Here is a 22,660-nt window from a genome sequence, read left to right as displayed (position 1 = left end):
CAGCTATTATAATGTAGTGATGTAGTGGGAAATTATGGAAACGGGGATCTGGAAGACTGAAGCTCACATCTCACTGTGCCATGGAAGCTTGCTGGGTGAGCTTGGCTCAGTCACACACACTCTCAGCCTAACCTACCTCGCAGGGTTATTATGAGGATAAAATGGAGGAGAATGAATTAAGTATTTATTCCTCCCAGCAGGGTCAGTATCTCCACTGATTAAAGCATGTTAGGCAACAGTCTGGGTTTGTCAGTGGCTGTTTCGTGCCTTTGGAATAGCCTCTGGAAAAACCTCTTGACTTTCTGGCAAGGCTAAAAGCAGAGTTGTTCTGGGGGGCTTTGGGGTACTGGGAGCCTGAGCAAGAGGAGACTAGCCCCTGTTGGGTGGGTATGTTGTAATCTAGATTGGCTTTGATGTGGTTTTTGTTGCCGATGATTTCATGCCAGTTTTAGAAATGGTTTTTAAATTGTTGCTCACCTTGGGTGATGTGATACTCAGGAAAAAGGGAGGCATATAAATTATTTTTTTTAAAAATCAGCTCTGCTACTTGTTTTGTTAAGAAAAATTAACATGTGGACATGCTTCAGGGTCAGCTTTTGGGTAGCTGATTAATTATAAGTCCAGCACTGGAAAACTGCAGGCATAGACAATCCTCCAAACCACAGATAATCCTTTGCCCCTTTTCCTAGCCTGGGAAATTGTTAAAACATTCACAGCATTATATGAATAGCAGACAAATACTTTCCATTCAATTGTTCACATGCTTAATATTTTATCCCTAGACTAGTCCAATATTTATTTATTTTGTTTAAAATATTTATATACTCCATTTCATCCATAGCTTTAGCATTTAAAACCCACAACAAGGATAAAATACTAAAAAGATGCTATATCAATGGATTAAACCAGCATGAATTATTTAACCACATTGAACACAGGTCCTGCATTGTGTAGGGGGTTGGATTAGATGACCCTGGAGGTACCTTCCAACTCTATGACAGCCAGCTTGGTTTAGTGGTTAGTAATGTTGACTTTTAATCTGGCAAACCAGGCTTCATTACCTGCTCCTCCTCCACATGCAGCCAACTGGGTGACCTTGGGCTCACCATAGCAAAGATAAAGCCGTTCTGACTGAGCAGTAATACCAGGGCTTTGGACGTCTGTTGTGGGAGAGGAAAGAGAAGGTGATTGTAAGCTGCTTTGAGACTCCTGGTAGGGAAAAGCGGCATATAAGAATCAATTCGGATGAATTACATCCATCCAAGGGTAATAAAAAAACTTGCAGATGTAATTTCTGAGCCTCTGCCCATTATTTTTGACCATTTTTGGAAAACATGTGAGGTGCCAGAATATTGGAGGCAGGCAAACATTATCCTCATCTTCAAGAAGGGGGAAAAGGAGTATCTGGGTAACTACCATCCATCAGCTTGACTATCACCCAGTCTATAGCTGGCAAAAATTCAGAACAAATCATCAGTCAGTCCTTGAGCAGCTAGAGTGGATGGCTATAATTATTAAGAGTTAGCATGGCTTTCTCAAGAACAAGTTATGTCAAACTAGCCTTATCTCTTTTTTTGAGAAAGTGACTACCTTGCTAGATCATGGGAATGCTGTGGACATTGTTTACCTTGATTTCAGTAAGGATTTTAATAAGATTCATTGGTTGAGCATCTGCCTTGCTTGCAGAAGGTCCCTGATTGAATCACGGGCATCTCCAGTTAGAAGGACCAAGCAGTATAGGCATGTGAAAGATTTCAGCCTGATAGGAGATCAGCTGCCAGTGTGAGTAGACAATATTTTCCTTGATGGAATGATGGTCTGATGCAATATAAGGCAACTTTATGTGTTATTGTACCCAAGGATATTCTGCAAAAGGTGATGACTCTAGACACTGAGGGCCGTAGGGTCAGGGATACTTGATCACCTGCTGGTTTGCATAGAATCATAGAATAATATAGTTGGAAGGGACCTCATGGGTTATCTAGTCCAACCCCCTGCACTATGCGGGACACTACAAACCTATCGCTCATCCACTTTAACCTGCCATCCCCTTGAGCCTTCACAGAATCAACCATTCCGTCAGATGGATATCTAGCCTCTGCTTAAAAATTTCCAAAGATGGAGAACCCACCACCTCCCGAGGAAGCCTGTTCCACTGAGAAACCACTCTAACTGTCAGGAACTTCTTCCTGATGTTTAGACAGAATTTCTTTTTTATTAATTTAATCCCATTCGTTCTGGTCCGACCCTCTGGGGCGAGAGAGAACAACTCTGCTTCATCTTCTACATGGCATCCTTTTAAATACTTGAAGATGGTTATCAAATCCCCTCTCAGTCGTCTCCTCTCGAGACTAAACAGACCAAGCTCTCCCAACCTTTCTTCATACATCTTGGTCTCCAAACCCCTTACCATCTTTGTTGCCCTCCTCTGGACACGCTCCAGTTTGTCTACATCCCTATTCAACTGTGGTGCCCAAAACTGAACACAGTATTCCAAGTGAGAGCAGAGTACAGCGGTACAATCACCTCCCGTGATCTGGACACAATACTCCATTTAATATAGCCCAAAATCCCATTTGCTTTCTTAGCCAGTCTGCTTGCAAGTTGTGACCACTGGATTAGAAGAACATTCAACATACTGTGTTCAAACAAGTGGAATTTGTTGGTTCTGAAAATCCTATGGCTTGTTGGTTCTGAAAATCCTATGGCTATACATATTTATTTATGTACTGATTTGCAAAAGCTGTCTCATTTGGCCACTGTGCTGAACTTCAGGCAAAAACACTGAAGTGACCTACTGAGAATCTAAAGTTACATGTAAATGAGAAATTTTACATGGTAAGAAATTGCATTTGTTTTGAAGTACTCAAGAGACTTTGCTTAGATTGCTTCATGGATGTTTTGGGGGAGCTAAGCAGGTGACAGCTGACCTTCATGCTAGATGCTGTGAATCTGCATGTTGGGGTTCTCTCTGTATTTTGTTTTTGATGTTGTTGATGGACTGTTACATTGGCTGCAACCTGTTGTTTTGTTAGCTGCTTTGAGTATTAGGCAAGAAGATTTTAACGAATAACACAAACCTTACTCTATACTTTTCTTTCTGGAACTATCAGTCTCCATCTTTTCTGCTGAATGACAGTGGAAGTAAACCCCCACTGACAGAAAAATGGATGGGGGAGATTGATTTCTGGGGGAAAAGTAAAAGTGGAAGAAGGGTTTGTGTCTATCTCCCAACATGTCTGCATTTGGAATTCCCTTGTCTCGTACTCCTATTTTGTAGGAATTCAGCACAACCAAATGATAACATATGGGCTGTGTTACTATCACATCTAATTAGAGCCTTAATGTCTTCCAAATGATTTTGTGCAGGAGGAAACAATGTATTTGTTTCACAGTTTCAGATTCTCCAGATTCACCACACAGTTGTACTGACATGTAATCAGATTTTGATACTATACAGTGCAAATGTCGGCTAAGTGTTCCAGTTGGACATGATCCCTGTCAAGCAGCACAACCACAAATCTACATTGTCATAGGTGAAATAAAATCTTCTTTAAAGCATCAACGGTCTTTTTGAGATCAGGCAGGCAAAGCACAACGCCTTTTCTGTTTTCTGGAGGTGGAGAATGAGCACGGAAAGTGGGGGAGCATGATCTAGCTGCCTTCTCCTGATCATGCAGGGATCTGAGCACCTTGTTTTAAAGCCAGCATTAGCACATAATACCTTTTTGGGCTCCAGTTATCATGTTCAGTGTCTCAGAAATCCACCCAGACAAAAATAAACTGCAAAAGAACATGAACTCAAAAGGGGGGCAGTGTTGGTTTCTATTAAAATGCATCTGTGTTGTGACAGTACCACATAGCAACATGAGAAGTGCCTTAAAAATTGGGGGCTTGGGGGGGAAAGTTTCCGTCTAGGAGAGAACTGCTGGGCTGTGATTGGTGGCTTGCTGTAATTGATAAGCCACGGTGTGGAGGGAGATGTTTGTGTTGCTTTCCCTTGCAGCCTCATCAGGAGGCAAAAAGTGTTATGGGCCAGAGGGAAAACACAAGAGAGGTCTCCGCATGAGGAGGGCTGCAAGCATGAGATACGCCGTCCTGCATTTGTAAACAGGAAGCCACTTGCGTTTTAACCCTCTGTGTGGAAATGGTCTGAGATTGTTTCACAGCTATTTCTCTGACATGATGGGTTTGTTGGATGGGTGATTTATGCCTATCTCCTGCTTGATACTAACCACAGGTGCTTTAAGCATTTGACTTACACTAAGAGGGAGCTGAGTGGATCCTCTAATATCTGTGCAGTTACACCCTAGCATGGGGAGATGGGCAGTCTCCTCTAGATCAGCGGTAGTCAACCTGTGGTCCTCCAGATGTCCATGGACTACAATTCCCATGAGCCCCTGCCTGCAATAACTGGCAGGGTATTATGGGAATTGTAGTCCATGAACATCTGGAGGACCACAGGTTGAGTACCCCAGCTCTAGATTACATTCCACCATCCATACCCTATTGACTGCTGGCATCATTACACACACAGGCTGCATATTCCTATTGAGCTCCTTCCCTCCTCAGACTCTGTTCTTCCCAGGCTCCACCCCAGATCTCCACGAATTTCTTGACCCAGAGTTGAAAACCCTTCCTCCAAAATCTCCATCTTTGGGAGGCTGGAAAAGCCTTCTCCTGCTTGCTCCTGGCCATGGGATTTTCCACTGCTTGTCTTTCTCTCCCTCCCTGTCTGTCTTTCTCTCTAATGAGGATCCAAAGTGGCTTTTACAATTGACTTTTACAAAGTACCTATATATTTTTTCCAGACTAAAATATGGTCACTGGACAACAACCAAAACAGCAGTTAGGCAATATAGCATGTTTTGAATTTGACCTAACATCAGGAAAGACTTGTGCGTTTGTGTGTGTGTGTGTTTTTTTGGGGGGGGGGCAACTAGAGGTGTGACCTGGGAACCAAGGGAGTGGGTAGCCTAAAAAAGTCTGGGAACCACTGGTCTACAGTGTGTGAAGTGTAGGTTGTAGATCTTCCTTTTCTTTTTCGCTACAGATAGGCTTGTAGCTTGCCAAAGGATACACTTTGCTTTCATGCCATTTTACCTATCAGTGGCATTTGAACCGCTCCCTGCTCTTTCCACATGAATGCCTTTTTTCTAGTGGATTATTGCAGGGATAATTGGAAATCTTTCAAACGTTTTGTTGGTGTTTTATCACTGTGTGCTGGTTGGCAGTTTCCACATACAACTGAGGGGTATTGTCAACATGCTATTCCATGATTGGAAGCTGTCATTCCAGGCCCAGGGCTGATTTCTTGTAATCTACTCTGCATTTTCATTGCACCTTTTGTGTGCTGTAACATACATTTATGGAACCTGTGCAAATCAATTAGCATTCCTCACTCCCGTTATATCCAATGGGCCCTGAGGCAGCAGGTCTCTCCCGTTGTTCCCAATAGACATTCTTATCATTCATTTTAATGCAGCCCCATAATGGCAGACCAGACAGAAAGGGACTGGATGGGTGAGCAAAGGAAGCCAATTTTACTTTGTGAAAGGAAAGAAACAGGCCACGACAAGGAAGGGTGGCAAATGCAGAGTGTTCCATTGAAAGGTTACTATCCATCAGTCACAGGAAGAGTAGGGGGCTTTAGATTACTGTGTGGTGTGAAAATTTGGTGGCATTGCTTGTATAAACTCCTATGGAACCACCAAACTGGTAAAATCCTATCTGAAAATAAACAATAAATAAACAGTTTAAAAAGCCCCCTCTTACCCCCAAGCCTAGATCTGAAATTGCAAAGAAATTTTTTTCAGTGCACATTCCATCTGTCCTTCTAACCAGAGATGTAGGGACTGAACCTGGGGTATTCTGCTTGCCAAGCACATGCTCTACCACTGTGACCTACCGATTTTCCAAAGACTATTATAGCTTGGTGTAGTGGTTAGGAGCGAGGACTTCTAATCTGGTGAGCCGGGTTTGATTCCCTGCTCCTCCCCCACATGCAGCCAGCTGGGTGACCTTGGGCTCACCACAGCACTGATAAAGCTGTTCTGACCAAGCAGGAATATCAGGGCTCTCTCAGCCTCAGCTACTTCACAGGGTGTCTGTTGTGGGGAGAGGAAAGGGAAGGTGACTGTAAACTGCTTTGAGACTCCTTTGGGTAGAGAAAAGCAGCACATAAGATCCAACTCTTCTTCTTCTTAATAATAATAATAACAATACCACCTGCTACCTGATCCTTTCAACTGGCATTGCTAGTTGAAAAATCTAAAACCAAGCTGAAACAAAGTGGATATTTTACCAGCGAGCTATAGCCCTGGCATATTTTTCCAAACTCTCATCTAATCTGTAGGGTGTTCAGTTTTTTAAAAAGATTATCTGGGCTAGCTCTCTCCATATGACTGTTCTATAGTCTAGATTAGAAATATACAAAGTTAGTTGTTGGCATATGTATTTGTGCGTTCATCCACAGAATGTTTCAAACTGCCATGATGGTTTCAGATATGCGCAGAGCGTTGTAGCAAAATAGCTCCGTCTGGCCTTAAGTTATGAAGCTGCTGATAAGACTGCCTAGCAAGTGCTTGATGAAAAGCTCTGAATTTCAGTCTGCACCAGTTTATTTGAATACCAAGGACAAAAGAATATTTATCTTGTCAAGTACCATAAATAAACCTGTTAAAGTAATATATCTCTGAGGAATGGTAAAGCAGGGTAGTACAGTAAATATATTAGTTCTGCTCCATTTTATGCTCAACATTGCTTGACTTTATAGATTAGATTATTTTTCTTTCTATCCAAAATACCCAATGAATTGCTGAAAACTATGGACTTTACTCAGAGAGGCATCCTAAGCAGAGTTAATTTCAATGGATTTAGATGGCTGTACTTCTGCTTTGGATGGAATCATAACTTTAGAAGGGTCCATACAGGCCATCTAGTCCAACCCCCACTCAATGCAGGATCATTTTAAAGCATCCAGGATAAATATCTGTCCAGCTGCTGCTTGAAGACTGCCAGTGAAGGGAAGGGAGGGGAGAGGGACACTGCTTGTCTCTGCATATGAGATATCAAAGATTTTTATGCTGAAAACAGGGTGTGTAGGAATTTATATGTATCAGTTCCTGTGTGAAGAGATACATAAACCTTTTTAAAAACTACTGTAGAAGAGCTGTTTTTTGTACCCCATTTTTTACTGCCCAAAGGAGTCACAAAATAGCTTACAATCACCTATCCTTCTTCCCACAATGGACACCCTGTGAGGTAGGTGGGGGCTGAGAGGAGAGCCCTGACAGAACTGTGCCTGGCCCAGGTCACCCAGCTTGACTGCGTGGGGAGGAGGAGTGGGGAATCAAACCCAGTTGTGGTCAAAGCACTTTCAGCATTTTTAATGATTTTTTCGCCAATGCAGTTCAAATTGGTCTTCCCCAGTGATGCCACTTAAGCTGAAATTGAGATGGAGGGGCTCATTATGTGAGTCTTCTACAGCAAAAATGTGGCAGCATTATGGCATTCTATTGCTGCAAGGTCCCCAGGTGACACCCCTTCTTCTGGAACAAGAAAAATTACTTCTGAGGAAAGGGAGGGTCATAATAACTGGCAGTAGCCAGAGCTCATTATTACTTTTTTATTCATTTATTTATAATCCCCTTACTTAACTGCTGCCTTGAAGATTCATCCAAAGGTATAATTAATTCATGACTAAATACTTATTTTAATACAAGCACTGTTTTTCACTGGAAAAACAGTCCACCTTTCCCACCAAGACTCAAGGCAGATTACACAGTGTAAGTTAATGCAATTAATAGGATGATTCATCCAATAAGTACTGTAACAGGATTGCAGAAATATAAAACCAAGGAAAGTCTAAAACAAAGCTGAAAAGCTGCATCAAAAGTATTAACATGACATCTTGAACAATACAAAAATTACGTAGTAAGATAATACATACAGCAACAGATAGTACTTACTATGCAAAGTAGTACACAATCCCTTTCCCTTTACTAAAGCACCTTCCTGAATCTTTCCATTATAATATAACCTTTGCTATGCTGTTTAAAGAGGCTTTCTCGGGCAGCCAGCATGGCCCCAGAAAACCTCTTTAAACAACTGAGTTGCAGGAGCAGTTTACTCTGCACAGCTTAGCTGTTTAAAAGTCTTTCATGGGCAGCCAACAATGACTTAGAAAGCTCCTTTCAACAGCTAAGAGGTGGGAGCAGCCTGCCTCTGCAGTTCCATTGTCTCCAAACTATTGGTGGCTTTTTGCTCCCCACAAATCTCCATGAACTGGCTTAAAAGTCCATGGAGGTTCATGACTGGGCTGCAATTTGTAGACCTTGGTTCATGGACCACAAACCATCCAAAATTCATCATGAATAAAGGTTAATGAGCCAGTTCATGCCCATTCCTAATTTTCATGGTCTGCCTAGATATTGATAATATCTGAGCTTCAGCTTTCTGTACCAACTTACAGTCTCTGACCTGATTTCAAAAGGAGACTTACATAGAATATATTATAGTAGTCTAGTCTCAATGTTACCATGGCATGGATCCAGAGGTCCCAACTTAATTTCCTACCATCTATGGATTAACAATACTGGGCTGTGGAAGGGGGTTCAGTTACTCAGAGTTAGTGGCCACAGGGGTGTGTGGACCAGTGGCAATCCTCAGCCCCAGTAGCCCAGAAAGTTTCTGCCCCCCCCCCGGGTGTGATAAGGACCACACAGGACCAGACTGTCCACAAGGAGATGGTGTCCTGACTCCACAACCAGCAGTGTATGAACTGGTAGGAGAAAGGCCTAGGTTGAATAGGCCACTAGTGCTGTTGAGATTATGTCTAACTAGTAATCAAGCCTGCTGCAGGGGAATGCAGCGGGCGCTAGGGCCTTACCGATGTCGTCGGCGCGCTGGTCGCCAGCGGGCTGGTCGGCGGCGGCGGGCTGGTCAGGGGCGGCGATCTTCTTTTGTTGGCGGCGGCCTGACGCGGCGAGAGGTGCTTTGCGCCTCTCGCCGCGTCAGCCCGCCAGGCAGGGAACCCCCGGCAGCCGCGCTTTGCGCGACTGCCGGGGGCTCCCTGGGTCGGCGGCCTGACGCGGCGAGAGGCGCTTCGCGCCTCTCGCCGCGTCAGGTCGGGAGGAACTGCGAGCCGCGCTGTGCGCGGCTCGCAGTTCCTGGAGCTGGGAATCGGAGGGACCAATCGGCAGGCGCTTCGCGCCTGCCGATTGGTCCCTCCGATTGTCTGTCGTGAGGAAGGGTCCTATCCCATCACGGACTAATCCCACCTTTACACCCCTTAGCGAATTATTTAGTCCGTGGCGCCCGTGGCGCCACGGGCGGTTTAAAGATGTTTCAGAGCTCATGAAAGTTCTAGAAAACCAAGTGCAGAGAGGCCTGTTTGGTGGGTACAGTACTCCACATGAGGAAAACCAACATGCAGCAGAAGCCTGCTTGGTAGATATTCCACATGAGGAAAAACCAGCATGGCAGCAGAATGAAAAAATATCAGGTAGTGGGTGAGTACATTAAACACATACCTGAACCATCTGTATATGCCCAGTATCCTGGCAATTTGGCTGACACGACCAGCAGGATACCTTGATATATGTTGTTCCTTCCCAGCAAGAAGGCCTACAGGCTTCTCTTGCCAAATGCCAAAGAAGTTTTTGCAGTGCACTTAGCATGCTGCCTCTGGTGAGAATTATAACTCCAGTGGAACTCAAAGGCTTAGTAGGGCTTACAGTGTGAAAAGCCAGAGCAGTCAGGTCAAGGTAAGCATAGGGCTAAGATGCATGCCTTGGTGACAGATAATTTCTTGGAGACTTCATGAAATGATTCTTTGACCTTCAGGGGGTGGACAAAGAGAGATAATAAAACTCCTTGGCACAGAAGGTATGGGCTTTTCTTTTTTGCTGAGTTCATCTAGGCAGGTGGCATTTTCACCTGGGCTCCTCCTGAAGGTGGCCATTGCCACACAAAGGACTGCAGACCTGAACAAAGGAATGGAAACTTTTTTGAACCCAGTGTAGCTTCTAAGTTAAGAAGCCCACATTAGAATTACATAAGCACATACATAATAAGGGACAGAGGAATGCCATGTTTCTTTTTGATCCCTTGTTCAACCTGTTACTCTGCTGAGAGTATGCATGTTTTGAACATTTTCTTTTTAATAAATATTTCATAACCTTTAATGCTGGTTGCTGTTTTCTGTACTACCTCTGTGCCCCCTAGACTTCCCTCGTTTGAGCAGAAGGGAGAGCATCTAATCGATTGGCAAATTACTAATCCCCCAGCTGTCTCCATGGTAGCAGAAGATGCAGGCATGAGGTAAGGCCTTGGAACAGCAGTGCAATGCAGGGATGCTCTGGTACCCTAGGTAGATAATTCCTAGAAAGGCCAGGTGGTAACAGTGGGACAGCTGAAAGAGAGAAAATCCACTTGATGGGTAAGAAGGAACAGGGTCTACAGGTCCATGGGGCTCTTCTGCTACTAGTGCTATGAAGACTTGGCAAGGAGGAACCTGATCTGTACACAGGCTGTATTTGTCTGTAAAACTAACAATGCATAAACACAGAAAACTATTATCTTCTGCATTATGTCAACTGCCTACACTGTGATTCAGGGTTCAATATAAAATTAAATACATTGGCCTTTTTTATTTTCCCATACGATGGTGTTTGCTCTCATTTCTACATCCAAATGCAACAGCAAGGGGCAAGAGAAGGGCCATAGCTGAGGGGAGAGAAAGGACCTTCCTGAATTTTCAGCTTTTATTTCAGGGGTAAAAGGGGTAGAAATGCCAGCTTCCATGTGAGGGCTGGGGATCCCCAGAATTATAGGTCATCCCCAGACTAAAGATTCCCCTTGAGAAAATGGCTGCCTTAGAGGGTGGGCTCCATAGCATTATACTCCACAGAGCTCCCTTCCTGCCCCAAATTCCACCCATTCCAGAGCTGGCATCCCTAAAAAGAGGAAATTCTTGTCCTTCTCTATATGAAGCTAAATGCAAAAGTTTGAAGACAGTATTCTCCTCAATCGCTCTCCAAGAAATAAACCTGTTCCCACTTTCTTGTGTATTGATATGAGTGCCAATGCATTAGAAGAACACAAAGCACTATGTGTTTTTTTTAAGTTTGATTTTAACATTTAGTACAATTAAATAACTTTCATCATAAAAGCTATTTGGTATGGGTTAGACATTCCCACTGGTTTGTACTTTTCCCCTCCTGATACCTTAAGGGCCCACTACACAGTTTCTTACTATGGCTTGACCCACTGGAGCAGTTGTTGCTAGAGTTGATCATGGTGGGAATGCAGTTGGTGTTGAAGGCCATATTTACATGGGGGCCATGTTCTGGAACAGATCTATCCCTTCAAGGCCTCCTGAGCAAAAGGAATTAGAACACAAACATTAGATGCAGTTGGCTGTGAGCAAGGCTCCATCATCACTAGGGTGGGGCTTTGGGTTTCTTGGAAACATTGATTAGTGTAAGTGTAGGTCGATAGAGCTTTTGTGTTTGCATTTAAAGATTAATCAATCATGTTTTATTAAAAATTCAAAATCATGAGGGAGAAAGGCTTCGAAAATGTTTGGAACCTCATGTACGATGGAATGAGGGAAAACTCATTTAATACTGAAACCACCACCTACTGGGTTTAGACTGGAACAAGCTGGAGGACTTCAAGGCATACCAGAGGCAATAAATTATTGGGAGACTTTCCCTTGACCTAAATCTCCCTCTTCTGTTTGATATATTCATAGGTGCATGAGGAAGCCAATTTCCCCATCTGCTTCTGTTTTCCTCTCCCCTCCTCTCACTGGGAATCTACCTGTGTCAGCATTCTGTTCCTCCTAGGTCATGCTCAGACTCCACTGGGCTATTTGGTGGAATGGCACAGGGGAGTGATGGAGATTTCCTTTAAATTGATATTTCCCCCTCAGTTTGGAAAAAAAAAACACTTAACTGCATATCTCACTTCTGTTGCCCTACTGATAAGTACCTGAGTGTGAAGTTTCCTGTTAGCGAGAACAGCAATTGTGATAGGAACAAATTATGTGGAAATTTCCTTTCCTACCCCAGTTCCTCAAGAATTCGCAGGGGATTTACCACACCTCTCTGTTGACTCCTTTTCAACATGTGTACTTGCTCAGTCAAACCATTTTTGTGTGTGTGTGCTTTTGGTTAATTTACAAACTCTTACTATTCTGCATACTGGGGAAATTCTCCAAATATATAAAGAACCCAATTTTTGGAGGCCTGGCTTTGCTTTTGTCTCAAAAGACACAACTATCTACTGTTAGATATAATAACAAAATTGGGGTCTGTGTGGAATTGAGGCCGTCCCTCCAATCTCAGTGTCAGCGAGATTGGTGGTTGATCAATAATTTGTGGTCGACCACATCAAATGCAGCAGACAGATCTAATAATATGAGAATAGCCGACCTACCTCGGTCCAGTTGGTGCCGGAGATCATCTATCAGGGCGACCAACACAGTCTCCACCCCATTGCCAGGTTGGAAGTTTCTTCCAAAAATGCTAGGAGCTGGTCCTCAGAGGCCCTCTCAACCACTTTGCCCAGAAACACAAGATATGAAACTGGGCGGTAGCTGGCGGGGTCCTGCGGATCCAGCGATGTTTGTTTTCAGCAAAGGGCAAACCACTGCCTCCCTGAGCCACTGAGGGAATTCTTCCGATGAAAGGGAGAGATTGATAATATTCCTCAGGGGAACGTCTATCCTCCGGTCGCTCATTTTAAGCAACCAAGACAAACATGGAGCAAGTGGTCGCCCTTATTGACCCTAGCAATTTGTCCACTTTGGATATAGAGAGCCGCCTGAAGTCATCAAACCTAATCCCCCATAATGGCCACAGAGCTTCCAGTTTGCAGTCTGTATCAATCGTGGCAGTAAGGTCACGGCGGAGTGACAAGATCTTGTCCGCAAAATAGCTTGCAAAGGCCTCAGAGCCAAGTTCCAACTGACTTCTATTTTGGCACCCTCCTTCAAGGGCGGTAAGAATCTGAACTACCCTAAATAATTAGGCTGGGCAAGAGATAGCAGATGCGATTTCCACCACAAAGTAGTCACACTGCGCCGCTTTCACCGCCATCTCATATTCCAGGCTGACACATTCCAGTCCTGGAATCGATGGCACTGGGAGAGCCCTGAAGGCGTCCCAGACTAGGATCGCCACCCCTCCCCCCCACCATGGAGCCGGGGCTGATGTAGGACCGAGAAACCGTGTGGCACCAGATATTTCAAGGCGACTGTTTCACCTAGGCGCACCCAGGTCTCGGTCAGGCATGCCAGGTCTACCCCGTGCCCTGTGGAGTAATCGCACAGGGTCAAGCATTTGTTCTCAATGTAATTTTGTAATTTAAAATGTGGAAATTTTATTGTATTATGGGGTTTTGGTTCTGTAACCTGCCGTGAGTGGCGGGGAACAAATAATAATAATAATAATAATAATAATAATAATAATAATAATAATAATAATAATAATAATAATAATAGACTTCTCTGTGAGCCCTAAAAAGAAGCCAGTGCAAATGGAACTGTAATAACCTAGGATTGTTGAATCATGTCTTAGTGGTGTGGTATTCAAATCAAAATAATCATTAGAGTTTAGGTGCCAAAAAACCTGTACTTCACCTGCAACATTTTCTGTGTAAACGCAAACAAGCCACTTCTCCATCTCAATGGTTCTCTTTATGAGACACAAGGACATGACAATCTTTGGATATGAGATGTCATAAGAGTATTGAGAACCATCCCCATATAAAAAGCTTAATTGGTTTTAATGCAGATGTAGAACTTCCTGGCTGATCAATGACAGTGACAGCTAAAGTAAAAATGGATGAATCAAAGTGACATTACAGGGAACAGAACACCAAGGAGGCAGGTAAGCAGTAGATTAGTCAGCTCTTATAGGCAGAGAAAGATGGGCATCAAGGAGAGGCAGATAAGAAGGCAGAACATAAATTCAAACTCAATGAGGGATTAGTAAATTGAAAGGATGCTTGGGCACATACAATAAGCCTTTTATTATGATTTCCATTGATGCCTGGGATAATAGATGGCTGAACCACACAGTGGGGGGAAACTCTAGAGAAGAAGAAGAAAAGTGTCCTGTTCTCCATAATTTTCCTAAAGGCTTTTTTGTAGCCCAATATGAAAGCTTCAATTAATGCCAGTCATTAGTGAGTCACATCAGTTGCACATGAGCCAGTGGCAATGAATGCAAAGAACAACATATTCTGTCTTTGTATTGTTTACAGACAACTGGGGCTTTCAAGTCAATTCAATGAAAGTTTCAAGAATTTTGTGACCCTAAATAATGGAACCCAGGATGAGTCCCACTACCTTTGTAGAGCAGAGCGGCTCTGTTCTTGGTGCCATGTTTCCTGGCAAAGGGGCCAGTAACCAGAAAGGCAATGAATTCTATTAACTGTCTGTCTCTATAAGCATTACTTGAAAATCTGATTCCTGCATGGTGCTGGTGGAACATGTCATCGAGTCACAACTGACTTAAAAACCCTGTAGGCCGGGGTTTGGAGGCAAGAAATGTTCCAAGATGGTTTGGCACTGCCTGATCCTGCATAGTGTCCCTGGACATCCTGGTGGTCTCCCTTCCAAGTAGTAGCTTGGGCCAATCTTGCCAAACTTCCAAGATTGGGCTAGCTTGGGCCATCCAGATCAGGGCACATAAGGAGCAAAGCCTGGATGCCCTACCAGAAAAGAAGCAAAAATAATGAACTGGGAGGGGTGGGTCCCAGTGAAGAAACAAATATAGAAAAATACAGACACACTGGGAAACCAATATGGCAATAAAATATTCAAATTGGACTTATATTCTTCAGTAATTCTTTTATTCTTATTTCACACAAGTCTTGACGCGTTTAGCCTTACAGCTTTTTCAAGGGACGGTTTTTATAAGCGCCACAAGCTAAGTTTAGCTATTGTATGACCTTATACTCTATCAAGAGATTCCTTAATAAGTTGAAGTTGGTCCTTAAATATAAAAAACGTCCCTTGAAAAAGCTGTAAGGTGAAACGCATTGGGACTTGTGTTAAATAAGAATAAAAGGATTACTGAAGAAAGTCCAATTTGGATATTTTATTGCCATATTGGTTTCCCAGTGCATCTGTATTTTTCTACCAGAAAAGATGCATCTAGTGACAGAGGTTCTCACCTGCAAAAGTTCTGGCCGCCACTCTTTTGTACTTATTGGTCTCTACGGTACCACATGGTTCTGATGTTTTTAACATAAAATAAAGTGATGATAAAATGATAAATATGTGAGGTCTTAAGCTTAAAAAGTTTTTAAAAAAATTTAGGACCCCAAACACCTAGGACCTACATAGGGTTTTGAGAAATTTGTGTACAGAAATGTTCTATTCATTCACAAAACAGTGCTGTTTGTCACTGTCACAATTCAAGCTTTAGATGGCCAGCTGGTGACCCATGAATCTGATGCAACTATAAAGCAATCTGATCTCACCTCTGGGAGCTGTACCAAATTTTAGTCAAGGTGAGCTAAAATGTGCGGCTGTAATTTTATTCCTAACTAGAAGAAAATTATTTCGAACGGTTGTGGGCGGCACGTCTGTCTTGTAATTCTCTATGTAACTGCCCTGAGACCTATTTGGAGAAGAGCGGTCTAAAAATTAAATAATAATAATAACCCCCCAGTGTTTATTCAGTGGCATTTATTCCCAGGAAAGTGCTCATCCTGAAAGGATGGCACTGTAAATATGTTTGTGTTCATGTGTGTTTCTGTGATTTTATTGATTCAGCAAATTTATATCTCATCTCTTAACCTGTAAAGTTCAGGAGGTGGCTTTCATCATTTATACAATCACATAATACAATGCAAGGCATAAAAAATATAGGATTTTAACAACCTCAAAACAGATCCCCTAAAATAATATACTGGCAACCAGCTGGCTGTAAAAACATAGGGGGTCACATTTTAATGATAGAAGAAAGTGAAGGTTTTAAAAAAGCAAAGAAAAAACTCAAGCACAGCTTGATAAAACTTGCAAACTCAGTGCTAGGTATATTTTCAGAGAGTGAGAGTGTTCCATAAGCATGATACAAACTCGGAAAAAGCCCTTTCCCTTGTGTTCACTGGTCTGAATTGGGGGCAGATGATAAACTGTTTGTTAGGCACGTATAAGGACATATGGAGTGAGAGAATTGAGTCTTGAGGCTAACAGTGCCACAAGCAGTGAGAGAATTAAGTCTTGTGGCAAATATAGGTCTAACACTCACCCCAATTATATGCACCCCAGACTTCTACAGGAGATATTAATGCATTATATACTTTTCACCCCAAATACCTTTACAGTGGTTGATTAATAGATTAAAATCGGGGTGGGGGGATCAGCAAAAGTAAAAAGATGGGTATTTGGCGATCAGTCTTGGAGGGTTTTTCAAGAAGGGGAGTGATTGGGGTTTTATTGATTTATGAAATTTTATAATTATAAGCCGCCATGAGTATCTCGAGAGTGGTGAGATACAAATCCAAAAATAAATACATAACAAGCTCTGGATAAAATTAATATGTGATAGCCCATAAGTTAGCTTTGCAGTGTGGGAATTCTGCTTGAGACAGCACTTGCCATAGAAAACAAGGTGGTTATGGATATTTGGAGCCCTTTTGTCCAACTTTGGCTGATGTGCCAGCTGCAGCTATTTATGGCTAAGTATGACCTAGCCTCAGTGATCCGTTTCTTAGTTACATCTAGACGGGATTATTGACTATTGCGGTAAACTCTGCTTGGGCTTGCCTTGAACAGCATTTAAAAGCTGCAGCTAATGCAAGGTATTATGGCTAGTCTGTGGGTTGGGACCAGCTACTAGGAGCATATGAGCCTCTTGTGGCGCAGAGTGGTAAGGCAGCGATATGCTGACTGGAACTGTCTGCCCATGAGGTTGGGAGTTCGATCCCAGCAGCCGGCTCAAGGTTGACTCAGCCTTCCATCCTTCCGAGGTCGGTAAAATGAGTACCCAGCTTGCTGGGGGGTAAGCGGTAATGACTGGGGAAGGCACTGGCAAACCACCCCGTATTGAGTCTGCCATGAAAACGCTAGAGGGCGTCACCCCAAGGGTCAGACATGACTCGGTGCTTGCACAGGGGATACCTTTACCTTTACCTTACTAGGAGCATATGACCCTGGTATTACAGTAATCCTATTGGATACCTATCTGATTCCAAGCCCAATTCAAGATATTGGGTTTGTCCTACATAGCTGGGGACAGGGGTATCTGAAGAATCATTTTCTCCCCTATGTTCTGTCTGGGAATGAAGACCACAGGGAGAGCTCCCCCCCCCCCCCCCCGATTGTTCCATAAACTAAGAGAGGGCAACTTGGTCTGAATAACTGTAATAAAGTTTGACTGACTGACACAAGAGAGGGCATTTGGTGAAAGCCCCACAATTATGGAACAACCTTCGTACACTCTTGATCTTTGTGCGACAGTGGCAGCTGGTTTTATTCAGGACGGCATTTAATTAGTTGGGTTTCTTCTATCTGTTGGCAGTTTTAAACTGTGATTTTAATACATGGCTTGTTGAGTAGTTTATGTATTCTTATATTTTTTGTTCTGTTTACATTGTAAACTCCCTCCAGTTCTGTGAAGCAGAAAGAAGGCTAATAAACATTTACTGTAATAAAAGTAACAACAACAATACTTCAGTCTCTAATTTGGTAATGCAGACAGATGTGATTTCCAGGACTATCTCTCCAAGTACCAGTTCAATAATACCAGTTCAACAGTCCTTGCAGTATAATCAGTAAAATGACACCCTTCTGAACTCAGATCAGTCAATAGGGTTAGAATAGGGTTAGAAAGGTATAATTCTGTTTAGGAGTGCAATGTTGCAATAATAGAGCCAAGGAATATTTTGATAAGAGTACAGCACTACTAGGCTTCACAATGAAGATTAAAAAATCCCCATTCCAAAGGGCATGTCCCCATATTCCCTTCAGAACAATGGATGTACATACATGCTTTCATCAAGCTGCTAGGAAATGTCCATAGCAGTAAAGAGTGGTGCTTGCTTTTGGTGTGTAGATGGGTTCTCTTGTCTGAGGGAACCGCAAGCTCAGCAATAGAGGAAGCTGTTCAGTTTATCATACATCTCAGGCATAGTGCTGATCTTCTAGTGTTCCCGCACCTAAAATGTTCAGTGGAGATACTGGAGTAGGGGACTTACGCCTAAAGCAATGTGCCATTACTTTAGGATGCTTTGGGCTGATCCTGCGTTGAGCAGGGGGTTGGACTAGATGGCCTGTATGGCCCCTTCCAACTCTATGATTCTATGATTTTATGACTTGTCCCTCTTCGGAGACTTTATACTGTGGTCTGAGAGCTACAAAACTCTAGTGCCACCTCTTGAGAGGTCTCCTTGCCAAGCGACAGTCCAGTGACAGTCTTGGTGGCTGAGGGGGTCATTCATTTGGTTGGGAGTAAATATCTGCCAATAGTAGTAGGTGCTACAATAATTGATGAGGGAGAACAATGAATCCTTCCCTGAGCTCCTCTGAGGAAATGTGATGATAAAGTTAGTAATGAATACTTTGGAAACTCCATCTGCGCACATTATAATATTGGCAAAGGAAATGGGTACAGAAATGTTCTCAGCGAAACCCACTCTCCTGTGAAGGTACTTCACGCTTAATTTTCACAGCCATTACATAAATACCATAGAACATTTTCTAACTTTTATGAGCCAATGAATGATTTAGGGCTGAGAGAAAAGGACTGTACCAAAGTCATCCAGTGAGCTTCATGGCAGACTGAAGATTTGAACTCGACTCTCTCAGGTCCTAACATAGCATTTAGATTATTTTATCACACTGCCTTTACACGCTGTTCAGATGCTTACTTAGTTGATGGAAATGCATAGTTGCTCCAATGTGATGTATGCAGGAATATAGACTAGATACCAGTGAAATCAACAGTTCTCAAAATATGAAAACCATCCCCAAAAGGAAATGGTCAAAATTGGTGGTAGGAGCACAAGTAATGTTCCATGTAACAGGAATACAAAATCCAGCTCACCTTTTCTCAGCCAGTGCAAGGCTGTCTATGTTGTGATCAGCTGCCAAAGAGTTGGAGAAGGCTAGGATTGTTCACACCATCATGCTCTGTTCAGCCTGTGGCAGAGTGGCTGACAAGGAAACATGGGTTGATTTTTTTTAAATTAGGTTTAAAGAGTTTTATGAACAAGCCCACATTCTTATGCATTAAATAACTTGCTACCATATGCATTTCATGTTTTTGATTTCTGCACACACACATATACCCCAATAATGTAGCGGATATAATTATGGTTGTATGCTCTGATGTGAAATAATAATGCCAAGGGTAGAGCAGATGTGTCATTTCTTTAGAGTGAGAGAAAAGAGCCAGAGAGACAAATGACAGCTAATCTCACACACATGTATTTACCTCTCTCCGCTGTGCATATTTATACAGAGGAGAATGTAATTGCTAATGCTGTGTCCAAAAACAATCCTCTTCCAGGAAGAAACTGGTACAAATAAAGTCTAACTGGCCCAGACCTAAAGGTCCCTTTGGGACACTAAAGGAATTGGGCAATCATGGTCAGAGGAGAACAGGAAAATCTATTGTCTTCCCAGAACTCAGGGAGACTCCAGAGATCAGATGGGTTGCATGGAAAAGGATAGTATCTTCCACTACAAGGCGTTTGAATGCCCACCGAGCCTAGAAGGTCATCTCTGCTTGCCAGATTCTCATACAATAAAGTAAATCTCCATCTTGCCTATCAAGAGTAAGGCTGGCACATATTAGTAGTAAAACAGAATGTCCATGTGTATTTTCCATCCTCTGAGGACTGAGGTGTTAGTGGTTCATAGCACTGATGTCACCACCATGTACCTCTTACTCTGACCTGTGATTTGAGAGATCCTTCATAACAGGGTTTTCCAAGCTCATCAGAAATGTGACATTTGCTTCCACTCCTTTCTTTCCACTCTTCCCCCTATCCCAGAGTGAATCCTTACTAAACAAAGAACTTAGTGTCAAGATCCAGAGATGGATTGGCCTGTGACAACTATGTGACAGGGGAGAGACTGAAATAGATATGCTCTCTAATTCATTGTCTAGAATACAGCTGAGCATGAGATAGATATTTCTTTAAATTATTACACATGATAAACTGCTTTCCATTAAAAGACAATGAAAGACAATTGTAGCTAACCCTGGGACACAGGGATGATGACAGAGAAAGCATTGCTCTACACACCAATCTGCCACTGAAATCAGCAAGAGGCAGTAATAATAAATGGGCTCAGGGGACTGAATTCCAAACACATTTTATTTAGGCTTGCAGTATGGGGAATTAAGCCCCCAAGTCAATGTGATCCCCCTCTTATGTACACAGGCATGATATATTGGCTGAATTTCTTTCAAGGCCTCAAGGATTTTTTTGTCATACATTGCCCACAGCTTTGCAGCTTGTAATACCTTCCACACCAATCCAATACGTTTAAATTAGACTTTTTAAAAACTATTTCCAAGAAATTTAAAACATATAATGCTTCAGAAGGATTATGTGTTTTAAATTATTTGTATATAGTAATTTGCATACTCTCAATAGTACATCAGTTTCTCACAGGAACAGAAAACAGAACCTAGGAAGAGTTTCTGAACTAGGATTGAGCATGATATTGTTTATATCTACGGACTCAGAAAGAAGAAAAGGGCCACGCCAAGTCCAAAGAAGAAAATAGGGGGGGGAAATGGTTCATGTAGGGAAAGAATCTTTAATATTTGTGAAACCCTAACAATTTTAATGTCAAGCTTCTTCAAGGGGATGGCACTTCAACTTCTCAGGAGCATGTTACTTTCCTTTCCGTAAGTATTAAACTGAATGAGCATGATCTTGTTTATATGTAGGGTCAACAAGCCGAAGCTGAGTTCTCAGTCCAGTGGTGTCCCTGTCTTTTACTTTCCATTTTCCCAATGAAGTTAATGAATGTTATTGATTCGTGTGAAGAAAAATTAAAGAGCTGCATTTTAGTACAATGTAGCAATAGGGGGAAGCATGTCTGGCATTGACCAGGGCCAGGGCCTTTTCGGTCCTGGCCCTTGCCTGGTGGAATGATCTCCTGGATGAGATATGGGTTGGCCCTGTGGGAGCTTTCAGTGTTCCGCAGGGCCTACAAGACGGAGCTCTTCTGCCAGGCCTATGGTTGAAGCTGACGCGCTGAGGAAGATCTAGACTCCCCCTTGGGTTACTCGTGGCAGACTGAGATCATTCCCCTGTCTACTCTTGGGGGTGATGATTGGGGGGGGGGGGTGGAGTTGGTTGTGATTTCCTTTGTCGCTATTTCTTGGTTTTGTATGGATGGATGTGCATCTTATAGAGGGTTTTAGGGGTAATTTTATTGGGGATTTTATGCACCTATGTAACCTGCCATGAGCCTTTTTGGGAGTGGCGGGCTAGATTTAATAAATAATAATTTAATAAATAATGTCCAGGAACCCTTTCTTGTATGTGCCCAGGGAAGGATGATGATCAGCTTGATGAGAGATGGGCGAATAAAGAGCTTTGCATCTATTAATTATCCCATACACTCAATTAGCTGGATAGCACAGTAAGTTGGAATTGTGTGGAAAAGACTGGGACTCTCTTCACCTCCAATCAAACTTGATCAACCATTAGTTATATATTTTGCATGACATAATATACAGTTTACATAACGCCTTGGAAGAGAATTCTTTATAAGGAGAAACATATTGAAACTGTTGACCAAACATTGTCCTATAATCAACATTAAGTTGCCCTACCAATATTCTCCCCCATCTTTACACAAACCCTAAAAAACAGTAATCCTAAAATCCAATATATTAAAGATCATGATACCAGGAAATCTTCCTAGCAGCAAAGATTTTATTGTCAAAGGCATCTAATAAGATTAATGAAATAATAGTACATGTCTGAACACTGGTGTTTGTTAACTTGCTTCTGGTGTTTCTTTTCCCCTAGAGGAAGCCATATAATCTCTTCCTTGTGAGTCCCTGGGGACATCCTGTCATGGAGGAGTCTCATATGAGCAAAGATCCCCATAAGGGCAGCTGCTGTTGCATGGTGAAAATCTCTGCAACCAAGGTAGCTCATTTTTCCAGGCATATGGAGAGGTGTTTAATAAAATTTTTGTTGTAGTCACCGATTTCTGTTTTTATCATAGGTTCCCAGAATAGAGAAAGGACTGTAGCAAATCTGATGGTACATATGAGTCTGATATGAGGAATATGTTCAGGTTATATTCTCCAAAATCAGTATTGCTCACATCCTATTAAAAATGCTGACTGATGCTAGATTTAATAAACTAGTCCTGATTATTTTATTACTTAAGCATGAGAAAACTTCTTAGGCAGAGGCATCTCTGCATGGTCCAAGTCTCTTTAGAAGGATGGCCTAGGCACATCAGACCTCAAAAGCTAGACAGGGTCATCCCTGGATGGAAGACCACCAAGGAAACTAGGGCTGAATCTGCACAGAACTTTTATCCCAATCCCAGGTCAATTCAGTCCCTGCCATGTGATGGTCACCTCCAGACTAGACTTCAGTAACTTACTCTATGCTGACCTGTCCTTATCCTTGACCTGGAAACTGCAGCTGGTGC

At 42.6% G+C, this 22,660-nt stretch overlaps 1 long non-coding RNA gene across 1 annotated transcript in view; it reads right to left on the bottom strand.

Moving 5' to 3' along the window:
• LOC143840650 (uncharacterized) overlaps positions 1–22,660 on the bottom strand; it is an 80,846-nt gene that overhangs the window by 21,896 nt on the left and 36,290 nt on the right. The window contains exon 3 of the long non-coding RNA XR_013232284.1: positions 19,068–19,176. This is a non-coding gene — a long non-coding RNA (uncharacterized LOC143840650). The remainder of the gene's footprint in view (positions 1–19,067; positions 19,177–22,660) is intronic.

Source organism: Paroedura picta, chromosome 6 (genome assembly GCF_049243985.1).
Source record: "Paroedura picta isolate Pp20150507F chromosome 6, Ppicta_v3.0, whole genome shotgun sequence".
In the NCBI taxonomy this organism is placed as follows: domain Eukaryota; kingdom Metazoa; phylum Chordata; class Lepidosauria; order Squamata; family Gekkonidae; genus Paroedura; species Paroedura picta.
The sequence above is the reverse complement of the archived record's forward strand: the minus strand, read 5'-3'. Positions and strand labels throughout refer to the sequence as shown.